Source organism: Psammomys obesus, unplaced genomic scaffold (assembly GCF_907164565.1).
Source record: "Psammomys obesus unplaced genomic scaffold, mPsaObe1.curated_primary_1811, whole genome shotgun sequence".
Taxonomy (NCBI): Eukaryota; Metazoa; Chordata; class Mammalia; order Rodentia; family Muridae; genus Psammomys; species Psammomys obesus.
The window spans coordinates 1,136,330-1,155,860 of NW_026585644.1; the positions used below are offsets into that span (position 1 = coordinate 1,136,330).

Below are 19,531 nucleotides of genomic sequence, written 5' to 3' on the forward strand. Positions count from 1 at the left end.
ATCAGTCTCAGAAAAGACCCCTGTGCCCAGATGTTTTGGTTCTGTTGCTCTCTTTATGGAACTTCTGTCCTCTCAAGGTCTTACTATTGCCTCTTTCTTTTATAATACTCCCCGCACTCTGCCCAAATTTTGGTTATGAGTCTCAGCATCTGCTTTGATATACTGCTGGGTAGAGTCTTTCAGAGGCCCTCTGGGAGATGCAAGCCAAAACGACCCTGAGGTTTCACCTCACACCCATCAGAATGGCTAAGATCAAAAACTCAAGGGACAACACATGCTGGAGAGGTTGTGGCGAAAGGGGAACCCTTCTCCATTGCTCGTGGGAATGTAAACTTGTACAACCACTTTGGAACTCAATGTGTCACTTTCTCAGACGATTAGGAATAGTGCTTTCTCAAGATCCAGCTATTCCACTCCTAGGCATATATCCAAAATATATATCCAAAGTATACAACAAGGATATTTGTTCAACCATGTTCGTAGCAGCTTTATTTGTAATAGCCAGAACCTGGAAACAACCCAGATGTCCCTCAATGGAGGAATGGATACTGAAATTGTGGTATTTTTACACAATGGAATACTACTCAGCAATCAAAAACAAGGAAATCATGAAATTTGCAGGCAAATGGTGGGATCTAGAAAAGATCAATCTGAGTGAGGTATCCCAGAAGCAAAAAGATACACATGGTATATACTCACTTATAAGTGGGTAGTAGACATGTAATATAGGATAGCCATACTAAAATATGTTCACCTAAAAAAGCTGACAATGCAGCCACTCCTGATGAGATCTGATAGACTAAGATCAGAAGGAAGGAGAGGAGGACCTCCCCTATCAGTGGACTTGGGGAGGGGCATGCGTGAAGAAGGGGAAGGGAAGGTGGGATTAGGAGGGGAGGAGGAAGGGGCTTATGGGGGGGATACAGAGTTCATAAAGTGTAATTAATAAAAGTTTAAAAAAGTCAAGCAAAATAAAGCACAACAGTGTAAAAAAAAAAAAAAGAAGCTAAGCAAGAAGGAGGACCCTGGGTAAGATTATAAATCCTCACTCAGAAAAACAAATGGGATGGCCATTGGAAGAAGGGGCAAGAATTCTTAAAAGTTTATATTTTGATATTCAGTTTGTTTTCACCAGTGTCCTGCTTGAATCTGAAGATATGAATGATAGTCTTTAAAATGGCATTGTCACCTATGAACCACAAAATTTTATAATATTTAAATATTTCACTGTTTTTTTCATGTTATTTATTTTACATCCCAAGGGTCCCCCCTTCCTCTTCTCTCCCCAGTTCTCCCTTCTCCCCTTTCTTCTTTCCCCTCCCTCTCTCCCTTTGCCTCCAGAAAAGAGGAGTCCTCCTCCTGTGTATCAATACTCCCTAACACATGAAGTCAGATCAGGACTGAGCTTATCCTCATCCCCTGAGGCCAGGCAAAGCAGTGCTGCTAGGAGGGGGGGGTGAGTGTCGATCCAAAATCAGGCAATAGAGTCTATGTCAGGAAGAGCCTCCACACTCATCTACTTGCCAGGCGCCCTATATGAAGACCAAGCCCCCCCCCCCAACAACCACCTGTGTGCAGGGGGCCTAGGTCCAGACCATGCATGCTCCTAAGTTGATGTTTCAGTCTCTGTAAGCCCACATGGGACTGGGTTAGTTGTCTCTTTTGGTCTTCTTGTGAGGTTTCTGTACCCTCCAGGTCTTTCTATTTTCCCCCAACACTTCCACAGGACCCCCACACCTCAGTTCCATGCATGACTGCAAGTTCTAACATCTGTCTCCATCCGCTGATGGATGGACCTTCCCAGACAATAGCCAAGTTAGGCTCCTGTCTGCAAGCATAGCATAGCATAGCATAGCATAGCATAGCATAGCATAGCATAGCATAGCATAGCATAGCATAGCATAGCATAGCATAGCATAGCATAGCATCATTAATAGTGTCAGGTGCTGGCTCTCTATCATGGGGCAGGTTTTAGGTCGGGCCAATCGTTGGTTGGACTTTCCCTCAATCTTTGTTCCCTCTTTATCCCTCTACTTCTTGTAGGCAGGGTAATTTTTGGATGAAAGGTTTTGACAGTGGGTTGTTGTTCCCCTCCTTCCACTAGTCGTGCCTGGCTAGGAGGTGATCACTTCAGTCTTCATTTCCTCCCCTGTTAGGAGTCTCAGCTAGAGTCACACCCATGACCTTCCAGGAGCCTACCCTGACATGGGCCTTCAGCTGGACAAAGAGATGTCCTTTCTCCGTTTCCCAGCCCTCTCACCTACCCTCTCCACCCTGTTCTCCCAACATCTGATCCCCACCTTTGTTTCCCTCCCCATTCCATCTCCTGCCCAGTTCCTTCTCTTCAACCATTTTTTCTATTTCCCCTTCTGAGTGACATTCTGGAACCTTCCCTTGAGCCCCCTTTTTACTTAGCTTCTCTTCTTCCTTTGGGTCTGTGGATTGTAGTAGTATGGTTATCCTCTATTATAGGTCTAAAATCTGCTTATAAGTAAGTACATATCATGTGTCTGTCTGGATCTGGGATACCTCACTTAGGATGATCTTTTCTAGTTCCATCCATTTGCTTGCAAATTTCATGATTTCCTTGTTTTTAATGTCTGAGTAGTATTCCATCGTGTAAATGTACCACAATTTCTATATCCATTCTTTGGTTGAGGGACATCTGGGTTGTTTCCAGTTTCTGTATATTATGAATAAAGCCACTATGAGCACGTAATTGATCTATGCCACATAACTGAGCAAATGCCCTTGTATGGTGGACATTTGCTTCTTTTCAGTATATGCCCAGGAGCGGTATAGCTGGGTCTTGAGGTAGAAATGTCCCCAATATTCCGAGAAAGTGCAAGATACATTTTCAGAGAGGTTGTATAAGTTTGAATTCAGTGGAGGAGTGTTCTCCTTTCTCCACATCCTCTCCAGCATGTGTTGTCACTTGGGTTTTTGATCTTAGTAATTCTGACTGGTGTTAAGATGGAGTTTTAGAGTAATTTTGATTTGCATTTCTCTGATGGCTAAGGACACTGAGCATTTCTTTAAGTGCTTCTTAGCCATTAGAGATTTCTCTGTTGTGAATTCGAGGTTTAGCTCTGCACCTCATACTTTAATTGGATTCTTTGATCTGTTGACTTTTAATTTCTCAAGTTCTTTGTATATTTTAGATATTAGCCCTCTGTCTGATGTAGGATTGGTGAAGAGCTTTTCCCAATCTGTAGGCAGCCTATTTCACTGTTTTAAGAGGACTCCTTTTTTTCCAATGTAAGCACATTTTGATGGTTTTATCAATTAGCTACTTTTTTTTTTATCTATAAAAGAATTCTAACCACAGAGCTTATGAAAGCAGATAATTAAATCCACTTGTATATGACTTTGTACTAAGTAGAAGAAATGCAAGTCTTCTCTCCAGGTGCAATATGAATTTGTGATACGTCCATGTTGGACTTCTAAAAGGATCCTTTTCTAAGGACAGCTGATCCGATAGCTTGTGAGACAGATAAAAATGATTAGATATATTCATCATAGACAACAGTTGGGTCTCTAGAATATGTTAATTCATTCTTTTAGTTTTTTCTATATTATTTTCTTGATACGTTTTCAGTGCTATATTTTAAAAGAAGAAGTTAATACTTACATGTTTTGTTCATTTGAGTCACCAAGAGCCAACTTGCTAAATAACTGTGGAAAATATTTGTGAGCAACATTTTATTTGATACCATGATACATTTGTATTAATTTCAGGATTATTGAACCAAGAAACTTAAATGTCTCAAAACAGGATTTGAAAACTTTTTCAGCATTTGTCTCAGTGCCTATGTTCCTAAAAATACCTATTATGCTGTTGTAGTCACATGGGGGCCCTCAGTTGCTTGAGCTCCAGTCTCTGTGCCAGCAGGAGAGGATGGTGGAATCCGTCAGCTTCTAGTAATGTCCAACAAGGCGAAGTATCACCTAATGATGTCCAGCTATCATGGGGTTTCCAAAGTTACACTTCTAAGGTCAAAAACATTCAGTGACAAATATTGAATAAATAAATACTGGATGGAGGCTCACACAATCAGGATCGCTCGCTGTGCAGGGGACGGTATTCATCGCTTTGCTTGTTGCATTCACTCTAAAATGGTTCCACCTTCAAAAATATGGTTTGGTAATTTGAGAGAAGAAATGAACCGAAAGAAGGGTAAGAATGCTAGGGAATACTAGAAGAGAAGGTGACTACGCAAATATCTGAGTCTACTGCATGATGAATATTGACATCTGAGACTATGGCTATTCAAACCACAGGGCTTCAGGGGTAATTTTGTAATTGCTTGGTAAGTGATCAGCAGAAAAGTATCTTACAACACTGCATTTCAGCCATACCATATTTTTTTTTCCTGAAAACCTTTCCACTAAGGAAAAATTATTTCTATTTCTTATATAATATTCATTTGTTTTTCTTTGTAGATCAATGCATAAAAATGAACTTTTAAGCAATGTGTTTTCACATATAAATTTATTTTTATAATTTATTCACTTTATATTCTGATTGTAGCACCTCCCTTGTCTCTTCCCAGTCTCATCCTCCCAAATGCCCCCTCTCCTCCTCCCCTACCATCTGACCCTAGCCTATCAATTCTCATCAGGATTGCCTGCATCCCCTTCTTCTGTGGCCCAGCAAAGCTGCCCCACCAGCTAAAGAACAGGCAACAGAGCCCTTTTTAATTCATCTAAGCAATGAACTTCTGTTTTGTGTTATCATATATGTGAAATATTGTCTATTTATTTCTATGACTTGTGTATTCACTCAGTATACTATGTCCATTTTATTTGTGGTAGTTTTGTTTTGCATTGTTAATGTTATATTGTTGGAATATGGTCAAGAAAATGCCCGATGGTGAACAATACCTTGGGAAACTGTGAGAGAGGCTCCAGGAAAAAAAGCAGAGAGGGCTTTTTACCTCAAGTGCATTTTGTTCCCTGGATTGTTCTTGGACATGATTTCCTGTCTCCTGTGACAAACATTCACATTCAATTTATAAGACATACTTATTCTTGTTGGATGTCAGAACACAGCTATAGAACCTCTGGTCAGGGTACCCTGAACCTGGATATGGCCTTCTGCCTTGCTTTCATGATTTTTCAGATATAATCTATAACATGTGCCAGGCAATTGTGTTTAAATTGGTCTTTCCTGAGAAAGTTCTGGGAAAACATCTGTTTGTTACTAGTATGTGATTACTGATGTTTTATCTACATGTTTTTCTGATCATATTTTTCTAAACTCAAACAAAGTTCATTAGATTATACATTTCTTTGTTCCATTCATGTTTAAAACTTCACTGAAACAACAACAACAACAAAAAGGATCGGACTGCATTCTGCCTCATTCTTTCAGGTCCTCAGATCCCAGACCAGCAGACAAGATCTGTATAAGGTGGCTGAAAGTTGACATTATACAGCATGGTATTTCATGCTACTATTTCTATTTCCATTCTCTTTTTAATGGATATTTTGTCTGTTTCCATTTGTAGCTGTTACAAAATTATGTATTACTGAGCACTCATTTTCATGTCTTAGGTGCAAATGTCCCTCTGTGGATACACCAAGATGAGGACTGTAAGGTTACATCTATATACATTTCCATCTCTAGTAGGTGAAGGCAAATGAATTCCTAGAGGAAAGTACCCAGTGGCATTCATATATGAAGCTTATAAGAATCTGAAATGTTAGACTTTTAACTTTTTTAGTGGATGACTATGAAACTGGATTAATTCCAATTCCTCCAATAATTTGAGGCATAAAATATTTCTTGGTATATTTCCTCTTTTCCAAAACATTTATTAAAGGAATTTACCCCTTTTCAATTTGTCCTTCCACATAAGGACAAATGATATCCCTTTGATACCTAGACACCAAACATTTCTACCCCACCTCTTTTCTCTCTTTCCTTCTTTCTCTCTCTCCCTCTCTCTCTTTTTCCTATTGAGAGGGGGAAAAATTGGACTTTTATATTAGGACAAGAGCCCTCTAATTGATTATCCAATCCCAAATGGTCAGCTCTAAAATATATATACATACAAGGGACTCTAAATTGTTCAGCAGTTTGTGTTTACATATTTTTCACACACATATATATTTGAAACAATAATAAAAAGGGAGGCCATCAATTTGAGATCTAGCAGGAGGAGGGCAGAAGCAGTTAAGGGAGAGGAGGGAGAACAATGTGGACACAGTACACAAATATGAAATTTAAAATGATGAAAGCCTTAAGGATCTTTATTCAGATTCCAGAAAACTGGAGAGTTACATGTAGCTGACAAAAGCCACTTGAAGAAGGGCTTAGTTTGTTTACAGTTGAAGAAGGCACAACTTATCATGGCAAGAAAGAAACAGCAGGGAAGATGAGTCTCCTGTCACATTGCATTCATTCGGGAATCAGAGGGAATGGAAGTCAGTATTTAGCTCACTTCAGTTAGGATCACCAGCCTACACAGGAAGGTTGGTGCTGCCCGCCTTTAGGATCATGTGCGGGATTTATGAGAGTGGCTTCCAGGCTGTCGCGTGACCAGTCCAACAATGGCTGCATCCTGATGCAACGGCAAGAGCTTTTCCATTGTTCAGTCCATGAGAATTCATGTCTCAACAGTACCAGTTCCCAAACAGGGAATTCCCAGATGCTGTCAGTTTTCAGTCTGTGTAAAGGAATGGCTGAGGATGAGTGAACTTGCCAGTGAGATTGAGGGCAAGCAGGCAGAAAACATAAGCTTTCTTCTTTCATATCTTTTTATGTGGGCTGCCACCAGAAAGTGTAGCCTGGGTTTATGGTGGTTCTTGCAATCTCAAATGATCCATATTTAGAGTGGGTCTTCCCACCTCAAATGAAGATTTCCCACAGGTGTGCCCAGCTGCTTGGATTTTACTTGGTTTCATATACAGTCAAGTTGACAACAAAGATTAACTTTTAGAAGCATATAACCTGAAGGTGATGTCATGCATTTCTAATACTCCTAGGACCTACCATGTGAGGTTATGTGTAAAGCTATCTACTTGTGTCATTATGTGTGTGCTCAAAATTGTTGGATTTTTGAAGCAGAGTAGGTTCAGATTATTTTGATTGAAATATGTTTACCACTACTAGAAGATACATGGACTTTGACATTCCATATGTGCCATTTAGCCCAGTCATCTAGTTGCTGTCTGTCAAGAACAATGCATCTAATCTCCTTGTGCCTTACTTTATCTATAGAATATGTATGGCAGTGACTGGCTCTGTGCTCTATTTCAAGATGATATAAACACCTCTGGCATGAAAGCTAAACCACAGAAGAGTTTCAATTAGGATAATAGATAATCTTGAAAGTAAAATGGAAACCAAACAGAAATTCAGTAAGGCCACATATCCCAAAATGTAATATTAAAATTTCATTAACTTTAAATTAAATAGAAGTGTTCACTGTCTTTGTCTAGGCAAATTCTCATTTTCTTCCATACCAAAATTGTGAAATTTATGATGTGCCATTTGATGGGTCCAATGAAGGTTTCTTAGAGAAGAATAGTGCTACCTCAAGATCCAGCAATACAGTGGATACAGCAATAGCAGCTTTATTCATGATATCCAGAATCTGGAAACAACCCAGATGTCCCTCAATTGAGGAATGGATACAGAAATGATGGTTACACAACAGAATACTACTCAGCAATTAAAAACAAAGAAATCATGAAATTTGCAGGCAAATAGTGGGAACTAGAAAAGATCATCCTAAGTGAGGTATCCCAGAATCAGAAAGACACACATGGTATATACTCATTTATAAGTGGGTATGAGGCATTTAATATAGGATAATTATACAAAAATCTGTACACCTAAAGAAGCTAATCAAGAAGGAGGACCCTGGGTAAGATGATCAATCCTCATTCAAAATGGCAAATGGGACAGACATTGGAGGAAGGAGAAAACAGGGAACAGGACAGGAGCCTACACAGAGGGTTTCTGAAAGACTCTATCCATCAGGGTATTAAAGCAAATGCTGAGACTCATAGTTAAACTTTGGGCAGAGTGCAGGGAATCTTATGAAAGAAGGGGGAGATAGAAAGACCTGGAGGGGACAGGAGCTCTACAAGAAGAACAACAGAACCAAAAAAATCTGAGCCGGGGTCTTTCCTGAGACTGATACTCCATCCAAGGACCATGCATAGAAATAACCTAGAACCCCTGCACAGTTGTAGCTCATGGCAACTCAGTCTCCAAGTGGGTTCCCTAGTAAGGGGAAAAGGGACTGTCTCTGACATGAACTCAGTGGCTGGGTCTTTGATCACCTTCCCCTGAGGAGGGTGGGGGGGTCAGCTTTACAAGGCTACAGAAGAAGACAATGCAGCCAGTTCTGATGAGACCCGATACGCTAGGGTGAGATGGAAGGGCAGGAGGATCTCCCCTATTAGTATACTAGGGGAAGAAACACGGGAGGAGAAGAGGAAGGGAGGGCAGGATTGGGAGGGCACAAGGGAGGGGGCTACCATCTGTATACAAAATGAATGCATTTTGATGACAAAAAAATTTTAAATGACTCCATAAAAATATTCTGAAATGTAAATATAATTTAAAATATTCTTCTTAAAATATTTATTTCTTGTGTTTTAGATAGAAGTGCAACCAAATAGAAAGAAATTCTTTACTCTTTTTATAGATTTAACACTGAGCAAAGTTGCTTATCAGCCTTAAAATTTCTTTTAATGTATGTTTTCCCTATCTGAGGGAAAAGCACTATGATGAAGGGCAAGCTGCTGTCTACATGAATTAATACAGCCTCAGCTTTGTAGAAGCGTGTATAGCAATGTTTGCTTATGTGGCAATTTTGTTTTCAAGGCTGAATACTTACAATCAATTAACTGCAAAGCGAAAATCGAAAGAATTAACTGTATAAAGCAAAATGGCTGTCATGAAAATGACATTTGAGACTTGGATGTGAAGTTAATTGTTGAGAAAATGAGCAATTATACATTCTTAGTTAGTGTACATGGAATGACATTGGGAATATTTAATAGTAAAGAACACAGTTGTTAAATTTCTTTACTGAAAAAGAACTTTGTTCAATTTTCCTTAAGCCTATAATAGAGTATGAACAGTGGGTTGGAGATTCTGCCACCTCATCTCCTGCCAACCACTGCTTCAATAATTATTGAAATTTCCAACATAAGCTAACCAAACTTTCTACTACCCAATTTGCTAGTGGTTTTCCAGGTTGATTTTTCTTAATGGAAAAATTATAAAATGTCAAGCTTTAAGTTCACCTAACTTAAGTCGAAACTTAAGTTGCTAAATTTGACAGATTCATTATAATGGCACATTGTTCATCACTAATGAGATATGTTAAATGGTTTGAGCCTATTACCTTTCCAATTGCATTTTACTTTTATTAAACAAATATTTTTAGGCTATCTCATGGTACTTGGTCAAAGTCACAGAATCTAACAAATAACATATCCTCATAGCCATCAAAAGTAAACACACATATAAAATGATCAGCACTGCCAAAATTGCATGAGTTTTAACCAATAATATATTTTCAAGAAATTTTTATGACATTTTTATGTCATACCTTTTTCCATACCTCCAAGTAGGCCACCCACATTGTCATTATTCCATGTCATTATTCTAAATAAATCCAGTGTGAGTTACTTTCCTATTGCTGTAATAAAATGGCTAAGCTGAGTGCTTTATAAAAATATATTTATTTGGCTCCAAATCTAGAAGTTCAAAAGTATAATGCTCAGTGCCCAGTGAAGGGTTTGTGGCCACATCACAGCCTGACTGAGGGCATCACAATAGAGGAACAGTAAGAGAGGGAGGTTGCGTCGTGAAACAGGAGACCTGAGGGACTCAAGACTCAAGCATGCTTTGTGTATAATAGGTGCCTCTCATGGGAAGTTATGAGGAACCCAAGGGAGCAACGTGAATTCTTCACCTCCTGATCACCTCCTCCTACACACCACCTCTGACAGTTCACTTTCTCAGCGCTGTTATGTGGGGACCCAGTTTCCATCGCTGAACCTGCAGGAGTCAGACGCAAACAGTATCCAGACTCTCTCATCCTCTGAAGAGTACTGCACAGAGAAACCTTACTTTTCTGTTAATTATTACTTCACGCTATTGGAATAGAGTATTCCCCCAGCCTGTGCTTTTCAGTTACCTAACAAATACAAAGTCCTGCCTACATCATCATTCCTTACCCCCAGCTCTTACCAAGGAACATCTTGTCACTCTTTTTTTAAAATTTTTTTATTTAACTTTTATTAATTACACTTTATTCATTTTGTATCCCCCCATAAGCCCCTCCCTCCTCCCCTCCCGGTCCTACCCCCCCCACTTTCTGCATGCATGCCCCTCCCCAAGTCCACTGATAGGGGAGGTCCTCCTCTCCTTCTTTCTGATCTTAGTCTATCAGTTCTCATCAGAAGTGGCTGCATTGTCAGGGTTCTAGGTTATCTCCATGGATAGTCCTTGGTTGGAGTATGAGTCTCTGGGAAGTTCCTTGTGTTCAAATTTTCTTGTTCTGTTGCTCTCCTTGTGGAGTTCCTGTCCCCTCCAGCTCTTACCATTTCCCACTTCTTACATAGAATTCCATTCACTCTGCCCTACAGTTGGCCATCAGGCTCAGCATCTGCTTTGACAGTCTGCATGGCAGAGGCTTTCAGAGGCCCTCTGTGGCAGGTTCCGAGGTTGTTTCCTGTTTTCTTCTTCTGGCTTTCAGAGGCCCTCTGTAGCAGGTTCCTAGGTTGTTTCCTGTTTTCTTTTTCTTCTGATGCCCATCCTCTTTGCCTTTCAGGATGGGGATTGAACATTTTTGTAAGGGTCCTCTCTTTTGCTTAGTTTGCTTAGATGTAAAGATTTTAGTGGGTTTATTCTATCTTGTATGTTTATATGAGTGAGTGTATACTGTGTGTGTCTTTTTGCCTCTGGGACAACTCACTCAGGATGATCCTTTCCAGGTCCCACCATTTACCTGCAAATTTCATGATTTCCTTATTTTTCATTGCAGAGTAATACTCCATTGTATAGATGTACCACAGTTTCTGCATCCATTCTTCAGTTGAGGGGCATCTGGGCTGTTTCCAGCTTCTGGCTATTACAAATAAAGCTGCTACAAACATGGTTGAGCAAATGTCCTTTTTGTGTACTTGAGCCTCTTTTGGGTATATGCCTAGGAGTGGTATGGCTGGATTTTGAGGAAGCGCTATTCCTAGTTTCTGAGAAAGCGCCAGATTGATTTCCAGAGTGGTTGTACCAGTTTACATTCCCACCAGCAGTGGAGAAGGGTTCCCCTTTCTCCACAACCTCTCCAGCATGTGTTGTCCCTTGAGTTTTCATCTTGGCCATTCTGATGGGTGTAAGGTGAAATCTCAGAGTCGTTTTGATTTGGATTTCCCTAATGGCTAATGAGGTTGAGCATTTCTTTAAGTGCTTCTCTGCCATTCGATATTCCTCTACAGAGAATTCTCTGTTTAGCATCTTCTCACTCTTAACAACATCTTAATTAAAGTACTGTGTTTATACAAGCCATTTTTAAAGACTATTTTTAAAATGTGTTTTTTGAGATTATAATATAGTCATATCACACAAAAGCCATTTTTAATGCCCTGCCTTTTTTTTTTTTGTCATGACCATCCTTGCCTTAGGGTTCAATAAAAGTGCCCTAAAATAGTGCTGAGCTTAGAGTTAGCTTTGGTCAGTGTAATCACACTTTCAATGTCTTTCCTTAAACATTGTTGTTGAATGAAAAAATATATATATTTCCTGCTGTCAGAGGATTTAAAAATTATGAACAGACAAAACAGATAAAAATTCCCATCCCTCATTGCCTCCCAGGCCTTCCCACTCACTTTCCCTCCCCTCTGCCTCCCTTTCTTCTCAGAGAAAAGAAGACTTCCGGTGGGTATCAAGTGCCTTGGCATATCAAGTAGGACTAGTACATCTTCTGAGGTTTGACAAGGCTACCCAGTTAGGGGAAAGGGATCCAAAGGCAGATAGCAGGGTCAGAGGCAGCTCCTGCTCCTGCTGTTAGAGGTCACATGTGAGGACCAAACTGTACATCTGTTATATGTGTGTGTGTGTGGGGGGGGGGGGCTAGACCATCCCATGGATGCTCTCTGGTTGGTAGTTCAGTCTCTATGACCCCTTATGGGTTCCGGTTACTTGTTTTTGTAGGTTTTCTTGTGGTGTCCTTGACCTCTCTGGTTCTTTCAATCCTTTCTTCTGCTCTTCCAGGAGATTCCCCAAGCTTCACCTAATGTTTGCTTGTGGCTCTCTGTGTCTGTTTGTCATCAGCTGCTGTGTGAAGCTTCTGAGATGCCCCGCACTGACTTCCGTCTCTTTCCCAGCCTTTTCCCCACTTTCCTCACACCTGATCCCCACCTCTGTTCCCCTCCCCACCCCTTCTCTCACCCAGTTCCTTCCCTCTATGTACTTCATGTGTGATTTAAGGATCCTCCCTTGGCCTCCTTGTTACTTAGCTTCTTTGGGCTATGGGCTGCAGCATGGTTATCCTGTACTTTATGGCTAACATACTTAATACTGAGTATATACCATGCATGTCTTTCTGGGTCTGGGTCTCAGTGAAGAACACCTAAGACTTTTTCTTCTCATAGATTCTTCACCCTGAATTTATGTTAATTTTCTTTAAATATATGTGTATGCTTACATGTACAGATATGTATAATCAACATGAAAGTATTTAAACTGGAATACAAATTCTCTTTAAATATGTATAATGTTAATTATAAATATAGTTGTTTTACATTTATTACAGGTAAGATCTATTGTCCATAGATGTCGTTCATGATTTGGTTTTCTAATGAGTTCAGGAACCCTAGGTGGGGAAGTCTATGCTTTAGGTCAGATGCTCTCAATGTGTAATGCATTCTGAGGGATTTTCAGAGGCAAATGTTTATGTATCTCATTTCGTATGGTTACCTCATCCCTCTGAAGGCAAAAGCAAATAACAGCACTGACTCTGAAGTAAGAGCCATCATCATGGAATGCAGGAAAACACCAATTCGCAAGAAAAGTCACTTTGCGTGTCCATGTGGGGGCAGGAAGCCTCTCTTTGGGGGCCATAAAGTGGACACAACTTATGTGGTTAAGCTGTTTACCCCATGTGATTTCAGACCAAAGCTGGTTTGAGTAGCCTTAGTTTTGCTACAGTGAATTTTATAATTCACTGTGAATAAGAAATGTTAGATTCAAGGTCTCCCATTGTTCTCAGTGTGCAATTAAATTGAAACATGGTGTTTCACAAGTTGTCTAAAACAAGCGAGTGCTAAGAACAGTTCCAAAGAGACCATCTATGTGTGAGAGTATACAGGTGAGGTTCTTGAGAGGAGTGGTGCTTGTCTCAGGCCCAGAACCTGGAGACTGGGTTACTAAAGGGAAGATGACCCTATCTCATTTTCCATGTGTACACCAGAGAAGACTTCTTGGATACAGACTTAAGTGGATAGGAAGTCTGTTAGCACAGCCAGTGACTACACTGGGTATTAAGAATCCCAGTGTAGCTTCAGCCTCTCTCAGGAGGGATGCTTAATCACAAAATGTTGTCCAGGCTTGACAAGCTCCAGTTAACAAGAACAGTTAGACCATCTCAGAACTGTGGACTTTGAAGGACGAGGTCTTTGTTTTTATTTTGGCAGGTGGTGCTATCTATATGCTGAGTTTTATGATCTGAATAGTTCTTCCAACTAGAGTCATGTGTGCTAATGTCTGGAACCCTGTTGTACGTGCATAAGCATAGACGAAGAAGCAAGACAGATGCTGATTGCATATTAGCCAGAGTAAAAGGTCCACAATTAGCTTGTAATTACGTGGACCTAAATTATGCTGGTTCATCCAGTGCTGTGCTATGTAACTGCACACATTCCACAATCTCAGCAATGTAAAGCTTAGCCTTAAAAATTTATATCCAACAAACTCTTCACAAATGCAATCTCAAAGTGTTATTATAAATGTTAATTATACAGCTACTAAAACAAATTAGGTGAGAAACAAATTCTTTTTTGTTGTTTACTTTTGTAATTTAATTACAATATTTCCTCTCTTCCCGTTCCTCCCTCCAAACATTCTCTTTAGCCCTCTCCACTCTTCCCAAAATGTATGGACTCTTTTTTACACTAATTGTTTTGCATGCATATATGCATTCATTTGAAAAGATCAATTTACAGGTTCTTTACTATTTAAAGTTAAAGGAAGAAAGCACAGAGGTAGATGAACTTATTTTGCTTTTCAGTGTGTGTTGCACTTGTTCAAGCTTATCTATGTGGACTTACTTTAATATTTGGAGTTTAAAAATGAAGGATTATGTGATACTTAGACATATCTTACCTATCTGGGCAGGTGGGAACTAGTCAGTAATTGTATCCTGTAGCTAACAGCCCTTGACCAGACTTCCTTGTATTTCCTGATTTTAAAGATCAGGAGAGGCTTGTATGAAAAACCCATTGCTCAGTATTTGGGCCTGTTCTCTGGTCTCTATTCCATGCACTGTGGAGATGGTTGAGATAGGGTATGTATCATGGGAGCCCGCATAGCAAAGGTTGAGAGCATAGCACAGATGATGAGGAATGCAGGAAAGACTCAGCAGCCAGCTTGAAGGAATTTCCACTGGGTAAATTTAAGAGGTTTCTGAACATCAACATACAAAAATTAAAAATAAAACTTGAAAAATATATATTAGCCTATATTTCTAATAGGCAAATTAAAAGTTAGGGAGAGAGTGAGCCTTTGTATGCAGTAAAATTGTCAATTTCAAAGTAATCACATGAAAGGAGAGTTCACTGTAGGGTGCTTATTGGCTGGAGGAGGGCAGTACTGGTATACAACAGTGACTCAAAGACACTGTGATTAGCTGATATAATTTAATATGTCCAACAGGGGAGAGATGGATATAGTATGTCTTCCATGAGACAGGTATCCTGTTGGCTCTGCGTCTTCTGGCTGACAGAGCATAACCCAGACCAACCAGGAGGAAACATCAGACAGGCCCAAATGTAGAACATTCTAATGTTAGGAAGAAAAGAGGATTCTATTTTTAAAGAACATCCATGTTATCGATGAGAAAGAATGTCACAAATCTGAGAGTAAAGAAGGCTAATCGTGCATACTATATAAATGCAGTAGCTAATAGCCCACCATGTCAGACACTGTGCTTGGGAGAAGAAAACCTAAAAGGACATTAATAGATAAAATTAACTGATAAAATTAAAATACAAATGGTTACTTAGTGTTATATGTCAGTATTCAACGTTACTGAATTTTTAAAATGATGCATATATGTGCAAGTATATGCACATTAAAGCAAGTGTCCAAGAGACCAGAAGAGGTGATTGATCCCTGGAATTGATGTTTCAGGCAGTTGTGAGGCACTTCACGTGGATAACAGGAACTGGAGCAATCCATACTGCATACTCTCAGCCACTGAGTCCGCTCTCTAACCTGGGTTACTGACATTTACAACTTCTCTGGGTTGTCATGTGGGCTAGTTTCCCTATATTTACAATATATAAGAAACTCAATGTAAAAGACCTAGGTGGATCTTTGGAACCACCCACAGATAGTTCAAAAAAAAAAAAAAAAACCATAAATATACATGCGCGCGCGCGTGTGTGTGTGTGTAAGTGTGTGGAAGGAGAAAGAAAAAAACAATGATAGGATGAAAGACAGAGGAAGAAATGATAAATGTTTAAAATGTTAAAAACAGGTGTATCTAAGAAAGAAAATCTCAATTCAATGGTCACGTGAGGTGTTCTCTCTTCTATTTTTGCTCTTGTAACATTTTTATAAATTATTTTCAGATTAAAATTTTTTTTCCACTTTTCAAGACAGGGTTTCTCTGTGTAGCCTTGGCTGTCCTGGAACTGTCTCTGTAAATCAGGCTGGTCTCAAGCACATAGAGATCCATCTTCCTTTACTTCCCACGGGATTAAAGGTGTGCATCACCACTGCCCAGCAGATTAATTTTTTTTTAAAATCATCACAAATAGGACTTTTTATTTGTCACTATCAGTGGACTGAGGGAGGGGCATGAGAGGAGAAGAAGGAGGGAGGGTAGGATTGGGGGAGTAGGAGGGAGGGAGCTACAGGTGAGATACAGAATGATTAAACTGTAATTAATAAAAAGAACAATAATAAAAAATCTGGCTTTTAAACAGATTCTTGGACTGGTGGTTCACATCCATCAGCTCGTTCAACTTTAGCACCCCTCTCTCTCGTCACCAGTCGTTTTTCCAGAACTGCCACCTTCTCCATGGAGCTCCATCAGTTTTCCCAACTCAGACTTGGGTTTCTTCAGCATTTTTACTTTCCTCACGAAGACATCATGAAGAGGATAAATGGACTGGCAAGCCCTTTCTATGTCTTTTCCAATGCTGTCTGGAATTAACTTATTAACCACTTCCTTCAGGTCGTTTTTTGTGTTTCTCGGGTCACGATTTTCATCATCTTCTTCCGGATCTGGCGGACCTGCTGGGTGCTGAGCGTAGGATGTCTTGTGTATTTGGTTGTTGTGTTTTTTTTTTTTTTGGTTTGTTTGTTTGTTTTTTTAGTGAAACCAACACAAAAAAGACAGAGCAAATAACCATCAGTCATCTTGACATCAACATGCTCTTCAATCATGGTCTGCCACTTTTTGACCATGGAACACATCTTGCCCCGGGTAAGATCCACGCAGTGGAAGTTGGTCAGACAGTTTTTGCCCTGAACATCCTCAGTAATTAGCTTGAATTTTCTAAGTGCCACTTCATCATTCTGCAGATTGACAAGGCTCACCTCAAACACACGAGCCCTTGAGGCCATCAGAGGCAATTTTGGTTCCTTGAGTCCTTGTGACTAGTGTTTTCCCAATGTTCCTAATATTGAACATAGCCAGGGCTTTCACACTGTACCAGTCTTTTTTAGAAAATGGATCGACCACTTTCTTCTTGGCTCCCATCTTGTTGCCTTTTGTCAGGCGCTTATTCTTGCCAACAGCCAATTGTAAAATCGAAACAAAATTGTTGCTTCTCCTCGTTTCTTTCGTTTGGTACAGTTTCATTGGCTCAAGAAGACACTACTCCTAGGCTCCGCTGGAGAGTGGGATGAAGAGCTAAGCTGAAAAGCAGCCAACCAAGTAATGTTATGCCAGGTTCACGGGATCCTCAGAGACCACCAGGAGACGACTCGATGCAATAGCAAGGGACCTTTATTACGAGAGCGATTGAACTTGGGACCCAAGTCTCACTGATGCAGCAGTAGAGAAGTGGGACCCCGAGCTCTGAGTTAGCAGGATTTTTAAAGGGAAAGTCTGTGAGCTGGGGGTTTCCATGGCAGCAAGCAGAGGGGCGTAAGTCTTGGCGTTACAGAATTGGGTGAAGTTTAGCAGGGCGGGGTGACCTTTTCTGAGGCACATAATCACAATGGCTAAGGCATATAATCACAATGGCTACTTTTCTAAACCACATCTGAAACATTGGGGAGAATTTTCCCATCCGATTCTCAACTGATTCCCATTGATTATTGCCAGGGAGTTTGTCTCTATTTTCTACTAAGCATTTATTCTGTTATATTTCCTGGAGGCTGTTGGTAGGAGAGTTAACTTTGTTTTCTGCCAGGTGTATATTCTGTGATATTTCCTGGTATCTGAATTCAGTTCCGGTCAAGATCTTTATTTCAAAATGGAATTATATTCAGGCTATCTTAAACTCTTCAGTAACAACATCTGAACTATTTTTCAAAATGATTCCCAGATTTTTGTAATTCAGTTCATATTCTCAGGCTTTACAATAGGTTTTTGCTTTTTGTTTTTTTGGTTTGTTTGTTTTTATTAATATTATGTATGCTAGACTCATCTGGGAGGTTGGAATTGTAATAGAGAAAATTTCTTCATCAGTCAGCCCTGTAGGCAAGCCTTTTCTTAGTTAATGGTTGTGGTATGAGGGCTCAGCCCACGGTGGCCAGTGGCAGCCCTTGACCTTGACAGATGGTCTTGGAGAAGGAGCAAGGCAGGAAGCACTCCTCTGTAGACTCTAGTTCAGTTCTTCTCTATAGTTTCCAGCCCTGCTTGAGCTCCTGCCTTGGCTTGCCTCAATGATCATTTAATCGATGACATTTAAGCCAAATAAATCTTTTCTTCCAAGTTGCTTTTGCTCATGTTGTTTATCTCTACAGTAGGAAACAAACTGTCACAAAGGGAAAACTGCTTCAAAGTGTGCTTTTAAAGAAATTGTCAGATGAAACTATCACAAAGGTAGAGTATGCTTAGTAGCATACCTGTCTAGGCATTTAATCTTTCAAATGTGTGTTTCATGACTTTAGCCTAAGTGTGTGCTGAAATACACCTGCTGCCTTTGTTTCATACATGCTATTGTCACTTACAGTGAGGATCTGGGAATGCTTAGGATGCTTAATCATAATGTGTCTTTTTGTATGAAGGCATAAAGGATTCGCAAAATATAGTTCACACTTTACTTTTTGTTCAGGGAAAACACTGCTTCAGAAATAACTCCGTAAATCTTTCACCAGTCTTTCATTTCTCTGTCATGCTGCTTTTTGATTTGCACTTAGTAATATGTGAGCCCATTATGTATGGCTAAAATACTTGTCGAAAATTATAAGACTTATGTAGCAAACATGTCACCACTAAGATTTAAGCTATATAAACTTTCTTCTATGTTTTCATTGAATTAAAAAAGCAAAACAAAATTATAAAATGAAATGAAAAAAAAATAAAAGAAAACAAAAACCTCTTTTTAATGACAGTGTGGTTAAAAACTGAGAAAGTAGATGGTTGTTTTCCTGCCTCTTCTTCCTCTCCCTCTTTTTCGCTTCTACTGTACAGGAATTTTAATCTAGCAACATGGCTGCTCTAGCAAGGAATCACATCCTAAGACCTTCTAGGTCAATGTGATCTGGCTGGGATGCAGATACAACTTTAGTTCACACTTTTAATCCTAAACACTGAAGGTAAGATTAATTTATAGAAAGAAGTAGTCATGTTTGAAACTGACATCTAATTAAGGGACAGACAAAATGACAAATCAGAGAAAGGTTTGACAGAATGAGTCAGAGTTAGGATGTGTCCAACTCTCATGAGAACAATACAGGAAAGAGAGGCTATGGCACAGGGAGAGAAAGGAGTTTTTGATTTTGTTTTTTTAACTGAGTTTTATCACCAGGAAAGTTTAACAGAGACAAGTTGCAGAGAGACCAGGTTAGACACAAGTGAAGGCAGAATGACCCAGAGAATGAAAAGAAGCCAGAAAATTAAAACATATTGCCAGAATTAGTTTGAGGCCAAGCAGAGCAATTCAGTCAGAAGTGAGAGAAGCCAGTTTGAATCAGTCAGCTTAGAGAGGAGTTTGAGCCAGAACAGCTGAGTTGAACCAGCCAGAGAGTCCAGACAGAGCTAGAAAGGCTTGGAATCTGCTCTTATCCCATCCCCTCATGTGAGGAAATAAAAACAACATTTACATTCTACTACCAGGAAAATAAATGTGGAAAAACACTAAAGGTCTGGGAGAGCAGCTACAG

General features: G+C 39.8%; 1 pseudogene; it reads right to left on the reverse strand.

Moving 5' to 3' along the window:
- Window positions 1-16,168: 16,168 nt before the first annotated feature.
- On the reverse strand, window positions 16,169-17,057 carry LOC129687185 (40S ribosomal protein S3a-like; annotated as a pseudogene).
- Between the last annotated feature and the right edge of the window lie 2,474 nt (window positions 17,058-19,531).